Below are 10000 nucleotides of genomic sequence, written 5' to 3' on the forward strand. Positions count from 1 at the left end.
GGGATCTTTAACGTCCCACGGAGTTAATGAACAAGGGTTGTGAGACGGGACGTCCGGCTTATCGTCCTTATCCGAGAAGACTAGAGAGTCTAACCATTTGCAGATGTAATTACAAAGGCAGCACTTTCTCCTCAGTTATTTAAAGACCCCCGAGGGTTAGTCCGGCCGGAGTTGAACTCACGACCTCCCGCGTGACAGCCCGGTGCTCAACCAACTGAGCCACCGGTGCGCGGTGGGGCTTGCGGGGGGCGGTGGGGCTTGCAACCCCTTTGTCTCATGTCTGTAATCTCATTTTTTCTTGCAGCGTGTTTCCTGATAAACTCAAAATTGCCAAGGTTCTTCCGATTTTTAATTCTGGTGATCCTTCTCTATTCTCTAACTATAGACTTATTTCTATTCTCCCATGTCTTTCAAAAGTTCTCGAGAAGCTGCAGAACATTACTTAGTGTTTAGGTTTCTCAATCATCATCAAATATGGTTTCAGACCACTTCAATCCACTTCCATGGCTATTCTTAAACTTGTCAACTACATTTTTGAAGGTTTCGAAAACAATGAATACAGTAGACACCCGCACATAAGAACTTAGGTTTTTCCAAGTCGGGCTAAATAGGTTCTAACTGGAAATGGTATTTACAGTAGTTTTAGGCTATCTATGTAGGTTCTCAAATTGGTTCTTATTTCCACAAAAGATATCTACTCTATGACAAGTGGCTTTAAGGGAAATGTAATTTTTCTAGATATTTGCAGTAATAACAATAAAGCATAACTATACAGCTTATTTTGTTCTTTACATGTATGTCCTCAATGTTCTAGACATGAAATCATGATGTAAAACTGTAACATCTAAGATGTGTAGACCTACCAAGCCTGAAAGCATATTTACAATGAAACAATAGATGACAGAATTCTCATGCAAAATCCACATAACAAATCAAAGTCGTTGTTCCAGTCGCCTGAAGTTTCAAGGTCGTTTTCTAAAATAAGAACCTGTTCAATTTTTTTAGGTTAACAAGGTTCTTATGTGAGAGGGGTCCCTAACAGGTTCTTAAATTCTAAGGTCTTATATGCGGGTGTTTACTGTATACTAAAGGAGTTTTCATTGACCTTAAGAAAGCGTTAGATACTATTGACCATGAGCTCCTCATTGAAATTTTTAATTATTATGGTATCGGTGGTGTTCCCTTAGCTTGGTTTGCAAGGTACCTAACTAATAGGCAACCATATGTAATGATCCGTGGTCACATTTCTTCGAACAATAAGGTTGTGTGTGGGGTTCCCCAAGGTTCAGTGCCTAGTCCTCTCCTTTTTCTTACTTATATTAATGATTTTTTCTCTCTTCTAAATATCTTGCATTTATTCTCTTTGCTGACGATACAAATGTCTTCTATCGTCATAAACACCTGCCTGCTCTAATGAATAATGTTAACCAAGAGCTTCTTCATGTTTCATAGTCGTGGTTTCATGCTAATAAGCTTACTATTCACATCATTACAAAGTTCAGGGGCACCCAACGTCAATTTTCTGAAAATAACTGTTCGGAAGACGATTTGAGATCTAGAATTTTCGGAACTTTTCTTGTAAAATTTCTTGCTTGCCTGCCTGTCTTAGGATTTCCAACATCTAAAAGATGGTATAATTGCCCATTTTTAACGGATTTTTACCCTAAAAAGCTCACCTAGAATTTTCGGGAGCCTTTTTTCCGGCTGAAATTTTCGAAAAGTTAAGTTTTGATCCCTGTAATTTTCGGATCACTAGACTTTCAGCTAGGAAATCCAAACAGATGTCTATATCTACATATGCCTATATCTACCGTTTAAATACTAAAAGACGTTTAACCATGCTATGTCTAAGTGGTTTTGACCTATATTCTCGTTGGGTGCCCCTGAAAGTTCTTGCCTCTACGTTTTCACTCTAAACCCCTCTTTTCTAAACTGCACGCCTTTTCCCTATACATTCATTTCAAATCTCTTGCATTGTTTTTTCACATTTCAATAACCTTCTAGGCGTTTACCTCCTGCTGTGACGGTCTTCCCCTCTCCACTTTAATTGTGATTACCATAATTGCCAAACTCTTTCTCACGTACATAAATCTTACACTGAATAACTTACATAAATCTTGTTTAAGGTAATAAGTTGCTTTTTGTCATCAAGCACCTATTATTTGGAGTGACATCCCTGTTACTGTACGAAACTGCCGTATAATCAATAATTTCAAAAAGAGTCGAAAACGTATTATTTAAGTCCCTGACTGTGGGACAACATGTCACTAGGACAGTAATTATAATCTTAAATTATTTGTAAATCTCCTTGACAATTTGTATTACGAGCGTATATGTTTGTGTGTATTTGTAGTCGTGTGTCTAAATTCTTGCCAGTATGTACGTAAATTATTTCCTCTTTCCCTGCTGATCATTTAGCCATTTAAGCCCCTGGCTTTGGCTCTACTCATGTAATCTTTACCTGCCTGAAAATAATGATAATAATAATAATAATAATAATAATAATAATAATAATAATAATAATAATAATGATAAAAATAAAGAAATAAATAAATAAATAATAATAATGATAATAATAATAAGAATAGGATCGGCAAGGATTCTTAGGAAAGTGCTGGAAATGTAGGCAGGAGAGGAAAGTACAATGAAGGACGCTTCTTGGTTTCCCTAGACAACTGGTTGTTGCCCGGAACCAATGAAAACCAGATTCTATCTGAGATTATTAGCAATAATAATAAAAATATGAAGAAGGAGAAGAATTCTAGTTTTCGGTTAATGCAAATGAAATCTCGGTAACATATCCTTGCTCCTGACAAAGCAAGGGCTTTTTATATGTGCAATCTTGATGCTTAATCTCAACTTAAACTTGGAAGAATTTTCAGATTAATACTATCTACCGATATCATATATTATACATGAGTTTTTTACCAATAAATGATGTACGTAATTAAGTCCTAACAAGAAAGATCCTGATAAATTTACTTTTATACCTTGTTAAAATGTTTGATAAAATATGCATGGAGCAAATTTAAATTTAGTTTCATAGAGAAACTAGTAATTGTGACAAAAGGTGCAAAGCTTACGCTCTTTCGTTTAGTGGTTGTTGGTTGGTTTTACTCCTTGAGAACTACGAAATTATTCATTTGTTTATAACTCTTGCTCAGGTATTAATTTGTCTTCTTTGCTTTTAAACTGCAATTGTCTCGCATTGCTCAACTAACTGAATTAGATACTTCACGGTGGCCCGTAGGTGCCATGTTTGCCAGTTATCATTTGTCTTTGTATAATTCGCTCAAATATACTTATCTCTACCCAGTCATTTTGCCGTACTGTAAAAAAATTCCTTTGCAATATTTAACGTCCACAGGTGTTTCACTGTCTTAATTTGTAGGGGAAAAATAAGAACATTTGGGAAGGAAAAATAGCCAGATATGGATGCCCACCGGGTGCCTTCTGAAAGGGCAAGGCAGATAAATACGTGAAGATCCTATCATTTATAAAGTAAGCAATTACTACCGGTAAATTTAGTAAGCCGTCAAACGAATCAAAATGAGACGTTTAGTCAGAATTTGGTTAATTTACTTACTATTTCAGCTGCAGAATTTCTCGCTTGAAATTCTCTTTTGACCGCGCTAAATGGGTTTTAGCCCGGTGAAGAACTGTAATGATGTAACCCAAAAATTTACGCAAGAGATACGGTTTACAAAAGTGAAAGCAATGACTCGGAATTTTTCCGAGTTTATGTCTAAATAAAACCTATCATTTCACTTATTCCCTGAGCTAATGCTTAATGACACATTATTTTTGTGACTACTATTCCACTCTTCGTCATTTTAGTCCTAGCAGTATCAGCAATAATTTGTTTGTCAAAACAAAGCGTCCGAACTAGTTTGGCAAACTGCGCCCGAACTAGTAATCCGAGCATCAGTTTGAACGCCTCTCCTGTTAGTTCTGTCATTTGGTTTTTTTTTTTGTTTTTTTCGGTCATTCTAGTTGTAATGTAGGGGTCATTTCACCAAGTCTTGTGATATTTTTGAGATAGGCTTTAAATTACTCATAAGCTTATAGGATACTTGGATAAGGAGGTTTCAAATAGCGGGGTAGAACTTTCAGACAAATGATAACGAAAGGACTCCGTCGAACACGATGAAGGAAAAAAATGAAGCCAGCGTCTGGGATGACATATTTTATACTATATCAATTACAGCGGAACAGAGACAAAAATGGACTGCGTCGAAAAACGGAATATTCAAGAGCATTGCGCTTGTCCTTAGCTGTCAAATATTTACCTTCGTTGCTTTGTCATCCTCTGTAAATATAAATTGCACGCTTCACGTATGCAGACCAGGACAATCTTACTTTGTGAAAAACGGCACAAAATTTTTTTAGATCATGAGCGGCCATTTAAAAGCTGAGTTAGACTGAAGTATATTCTTAAGGGTAGAAGAGTCTTGCTGAAGAGTATACAGTAGAAGAGTATACAGTTGAAGAATTCCAGTTGACAATTTTTTGTTGTTTATTTGTGGCAAAGCCGCGCCGCCCCTCTGCATAAACTTTGTTATATTAAAGACAGCGACTAAGACGCTGGTTAACAAAGGTGAAAAAGTATAGCTTACATGTTGTTATATTAAAGACAGGGACTAAGACGCTGGTTAACAAAAGGTGAAAAAGTATAGCTTACATTTAAGCATAAAACAGTTCGGTCTTCGTGACTTTAGACATTTCTGTTGCAATTGAAGTTTAAAGTGGTTAAAACCTCAATCTTCCCGGTTGGGTGCATGTGGGCACTTCGTCTTCTTTCTTCTAGAACTGCACTGAATCGTTTTGGGACTGGCTCAAACATGTAAGGTAGATTTATAAATATAAATCCACTGTTCGCATTTCAGATATTCAGTTTAGCGGATTCATTATCTCAAACTGGTATTTTCTAGTACAACTCGTCAGATTCAGAACGGCCAAATTTTCATTCCAGTCTCGTAACCTTCAGCTTTGCTAACAATGTTATTTAACCACTGCGTTTGTTGGCTGGAATTGAAACGCCTTCCAAACAATTTTGTGTGTTTCCAAAGTGGCTATTTCCTCTAAAATAGGGCCTTCTTTCTATACTTGTGTTCATTATTCAGCAAAAAATAGCAAATTTATACTCTCCCCTTGAAGTCTGCAGAGAGAATCTTAATTTTAGGCGTGGTGGGCTTTTTTATGCAGGCCATTCAAGCAAGAAGTGCTGGAAATGGAAAAATGTGATATTCATATAGGGCCTGCTGTCACTTCTTTGCCAACCTGTGTATTTCGAATAATTTAGGTATGTGGTATCGTTATGTACAGCAATATTGTATAGCAAGCCCTGTTTACGTTACAAATCACACAGATCGTTGTCACAAGGCTCTATTCCCCTTCCATTAGTCAAAATTACTGGATTGTCTTTGTAATATTACCGACTTATGATGTAGTTTGCTCTTTACGTTGACTTATCAGTGGCACCTACTGACTTTTGTCTCTTCCCCACAGCCATGAACCTGTTGCGAGAACTTAGCATTGATTATTGCTTCATCTATAGCCATTGTTGAATTTCTTAAGCCCCGTAATGCCTTTACCATGGACACCAAGAGGGAAAAGAAAAAGGAAAGGAAAGGAACTTTATTTAAGTGTCTAGTCGTTCTAGCATTCTAGCGTTCTAGCATTCTAGCGTTGGCGCACAATAATTGACGACACTGTGAACTGGAATTAACAATTAACGCAAATCATTTCAAAAGGAGAGGGGAAACCGGAGTACCCGGAGAAAACCTCTCGGTGCAGAGTAGAGAACCAACAAACTCAACCCACATATGACGCCTAGTCTGGGAATCGAACCCAGGCTACATTGGTGCTCTCACCACTGCTCTATCCCTGCACCTCTGTTCCGACTTTTATCGCTTACATTTTGGCGTGTATGTTACATGCGTCCCCGGTAATTTTGCATTTTCACCTCATCCTCTGTTGTCACCAGTCAGTCCTTTTGGAGAAACTTGTACTTCAGCGATTCGAGGAAGGCCTCTTTCTCTGCAGTCAACTGTCAGCAGCCACTTTTCTTTCATGAGTCAGTCATGCTGGCTTTGGGACTTCTTGATTCCAATCGGTTACCTGCCCTTTTTTTTTTCAACTTATAAAAAAACGTTTTGTGAAAAGGAAAAAAATTGGAAACATTAGCTTATAACTGCAACTTTGAAGTCTTGTTGCCTATTAAATGGTCAGGTCAAATTAGCTATAGTCACAAATTTGGACAATTGCAAAGCTCAAAATTACTATCAACAAGGGTGAATTTGACACTCATTCTCCAAATAAATGATTCTAAATGTTTCAGAAGAATCAGCGGTTGACTGGCCGTTTAGTAATTAAAAGTCTCACTTTGTCGAGGGAAACTGAACGTAAGGATTTGGTGAATCCATGCAGACCGACAAGCCAACTATGGCATGAGGTTAGTTACAGTAGAAGTCCTTCCATATAACATTTAAACTACCCTTAGAGCATCAATTTCCGGAGTGTAAACGCAATATTGGCTCTGGCATTATTTCTCTGTTGGAGGCATTTGATGAACTTGGTGGATTGCTTCAAAGACACAGCAGGACACAAGACATGGCTGACTAAACACTTTCAGTTTTCAAAAGATCAGTTGTTTTAAACTGCACTTAGCTTCTTGGTTTTGTCACGGAAAATGAAATTTAACACTGGGGCCCTCAGTTGTATAAAACGTGTTCATTGGTTTCCATTCCTCAAGTTAATTGGAATGAAAGATTTAGCTAACAATATGCCTCATTGCTTTGAATCAGTGTGCCAAGGAAAGGATCGACATAACCGTGATATACTGTTATTCTACTGGTTGTAAAACTTTCCTAACAATTTGGTTTCTTGTCTACTTGGTTTAGAGGAAGATTGGCCACAGTAAAGAACACTTTAACTTGTCTTTCAAGTTGGCGACTCCATTAATGATAGTTGTTTTTGGTCATTTACAAAACACGCTAATTTCTCAACAAAAAATACCTCACTCTTACTTTCTCCCAGTTTACCCATTGCTTTGTTGCTAGTTTTACTGAACGTTTGCATGACATTTTGAGAAGTTTTATTTGATGTCCTGGTTGCCAGACCGGTGGCATTTAGTCACTGACCTTTCTTCTAAATAAATGCTGCTAACAACTGCGGATAGTTGCGTCATATTTTCAATCGGACTATTCATAAGTCCTGTTAGGATCATTGAGTCAGGAAATACCGTGTTATCTACGCAGTTATGTCATTTTCTTCGAATTGTCATCTTTCGGCTATCTTGGAAATCGAAAATCTTGTGTTTTATCTTAAGCCGGTTGGACAGGTGCTTGGCAAAGATCACAAATCTCGTTTTAGAAGTGAACGGTCTATTTAATGTTAACCTGAGAAGTCACTTTATCGTGAAACGGTTCAATTGGTTTTATTCACAAACCTGAGTGGTTATATCAATCGCCTTTCTTGTTTTCATTGATTCTTCTGTCGAGTGTTCTAACTTTTGAACAATGCAACTAAAAACAAAGAAATCATGAGATAAAACTTTCTTTGTTCTCATTTGTTTAATTTTTATGGTTTGCATTTGCACGCTGTTTCTTCGCTTTTTGTATCAAGCACGTGTTGAAGAAGGTACATGTCAAAACAAACCTGTAGAATTTAAAAACACGCATCGAAAGTTTTAAAATGGTCATTTCGTGAAATCGCTTGGCCTCTATTACAACCATTCTTCAGTTTCTCATATCACACTGTGTCTTAATCTAGCTGTTAGCTTATCAGTACCGGTAACAAAGCTTGAAATTCCACCCAGCCTGAGAATTTACCTATCTGTAAACAAACAATTGAGATCTTTGTTCAAAAGGTATAAGGAAAGTGAAAGATGCTGACAATAGATTTGCTTCTTTTGTGTTGGAAAGCACTCGTTATTCTTCAAGGAAATTCAGTGTTTATAGACTAATGTGTGTTAATTGAACCCTGGGGTGACACGAACATTGCCGGGGTGCCCAATATTGTATATATATATTTTATAACTAAACATGACAGAACAATTTAATTCATGATCGATTGTGTTAAAATAAATGCGGTGGAAACCTCAAGAAAAATTGTACACTGTTTAGTGAGTTGTATTCTGCTCTCAGTGTTGTTGGGGTTCCGAACTTTGGAAGGTTAGATATCTTCAATTTCTCTTTATATATGATGGTGTCAATGTATGATGGTTTCTATGCAATATTCCGTAACAGATGTTCCGCCTCACATTTTTAAAGAAGGAGTAGCTTAGGTCAATCGAAGACAAAATTGCCCTTTTAGTAACTATGAAGGTGTTTGCCGGAGCTCAGTGGATGATGCCTGTTTTCTACTTCTCACCGCTTGTTTAGCTTCTCAAAAAAAGATAATCAAATAGCTTTCTTTGTAAAGTTTACTTTAGAGTGCTCGATTTAGGGACCACAAAGGGCACTCGAAAATTGTTTAAATAACTCTGAACCTCAGTGGCTTTGAAAAGAGAATTCCGCACTCCCGCCGAGGGTATTTTACCCCATTTTAAGGAGTCGTTTTTATCAATTGCCCTTCAGCTGAGGAGCAATATAGCTTAGCTACGACACATCTGTTTTCAAAACTAACGCCCTAGCTGATTTGTTGTGGTTTATTGAAAGTGGAATTAAAATTAAGAGCAAATGATTTTGATGGGGTGATTAAAAACGTTCTGTACGCTAGTTGAAGTGGCATAAGTGCAAAGATTGAGACTTTAATGTGATAGTTTTCTGCTCTTAAGGTTGAAACAAAAATTAATCACAATCGCATCATGTAAAGTCGTGGCAATCTTATAACGCTTATCTCTCAAGTAAATTTGTCCTGAAATCAGCATTTTCCATAGTTTTTTTAGGTAAAGACAATTTTGTTTGGAGTGAAGCGCTTTTTAAACGTATTTATCGGCAAAAAACCTGAAGAATTTGAGCTGAATTTTTATGATTATTCCTTTTTTTTTCATTGTTAAGTGCTTTGTGTTGGTGATTTGAAGAATCTTTTGGAGGGGAAACCACAAATTTGTGGGTTGAAGAATGGGTGTGAAATGATTCCAATATTTCTCGCAGCTTTGTTCGTCTTTCAGGTCTCCTTTCTCAATAGTAGTGCGTCCGTGACGTTATGATTATTATCTGAAATAAAAGCTTGGATTTGGAGGCATAAGTACTTTATCGTCTCACTCCATCTTCGAAAATGTTATAAGGCAATCTGGTTAATCATTATTAATGTCCTTTTTGATGAGGATAATGAGGGGATTAAGTAATATGGAGTTTATTTTATTAATCTTAATTTCTTTTTTAAAGTCTTCCTTGTCCTTGATTTTGAAAGGTGCAATCTAATTACCTTTGCAGATAGCACTCAGAACAATTGGTTACTTGGCGGTTTTGCCAAGGCTAACGTCTTGGCGAAATTTCTTGAATTGAGCTCAAATAGGATATTTGTGGTTTGTAATCGGCTCAGTTATTGAGGTAAAAATAGTACTTACTGACATCAAAATGCTATCCAATGTAACCCACCGACAAACCATTCCATATTTCACGGAGGAAAACGTAATTTTTTTCTCTGAATATAGATACATTTTATGGCAACTGATTGTTATCAGCCTTCACCATTATCGTAATATACTCTTTGCTTATATTCTTTGGATTATACCTGGATGACAAGCTTTAGTGAATTCGTATGTAACAAATAAAATCAGTTCTTTGAACGAAATTAACCAATAACTAATTGTTTCGTTTGCCTAAAATGTGATTTATTTTCTTGACTTGATTACCTCCTTTTGAAAACAGGCGGTTCAAAGATATTTTACCTATTTATTCAAGAACAATCAGGTAGGTATATGCGTTGTAATGTTCCGATTCCCTTATTCAAGTACTCGAGGCAAAGTTAAAGAAAAAAAAAACATCCTCATTTCTTGTGTTGATGTTGCATCGATGGGAGGAGTGACAGGTACTGAAATTTTTTTTTTTTT

At 36.7% G+C, this 10000-nt stretch overlaps 2 long non-coding RNA genes across 2 annotated transcripts in view; one reads left to right on the plus strand and one right to left on the minus strand.

Annotated features, from left to right (window-relative positions):
• The window catches only part of LOC138043483 (uncharacterized), a 97039-nt gene that overhangs the window by 78697 nt on the left and 8342 nt on the right, over positions 1–10000 (plus strand). The gene's annotated exons all lie outside the window — the stretch shown is intronic.
• LOC138043482 (uncharacterized) overlaps positions 1–10000 on the minus strand; it is a 36664-nt gene that overhangs the window by 10530 nt on the left and 16134 nt on the right. The window contains exon 2 of the long non-coding RNA XR_011131270.1: positions 5966–6139. This is a non-coding gene — a long non-coding RNA (uncharacterized lncRNA). The remainder of the gene's footprint in view (positions 1–5965; positions 6140–10000) is intronic.

The sequence above is a fragment of the Montipora capricornis genome, chromosome 3 (genome assembly GCF_036669925.1).
Source record: "Montipora capricornis isolate CH-2021 chromosome 3, ASM3666992v2, whole genome shotgun sequence".
In the NCBI taxonomy this organism is placed as follows: domain Eukaryota; kingdom Metazoa; phylum Cnidaria; class Anthozoa; order Scleractinia; family Acroporidae; genus Montipora; species Montipora capricornis.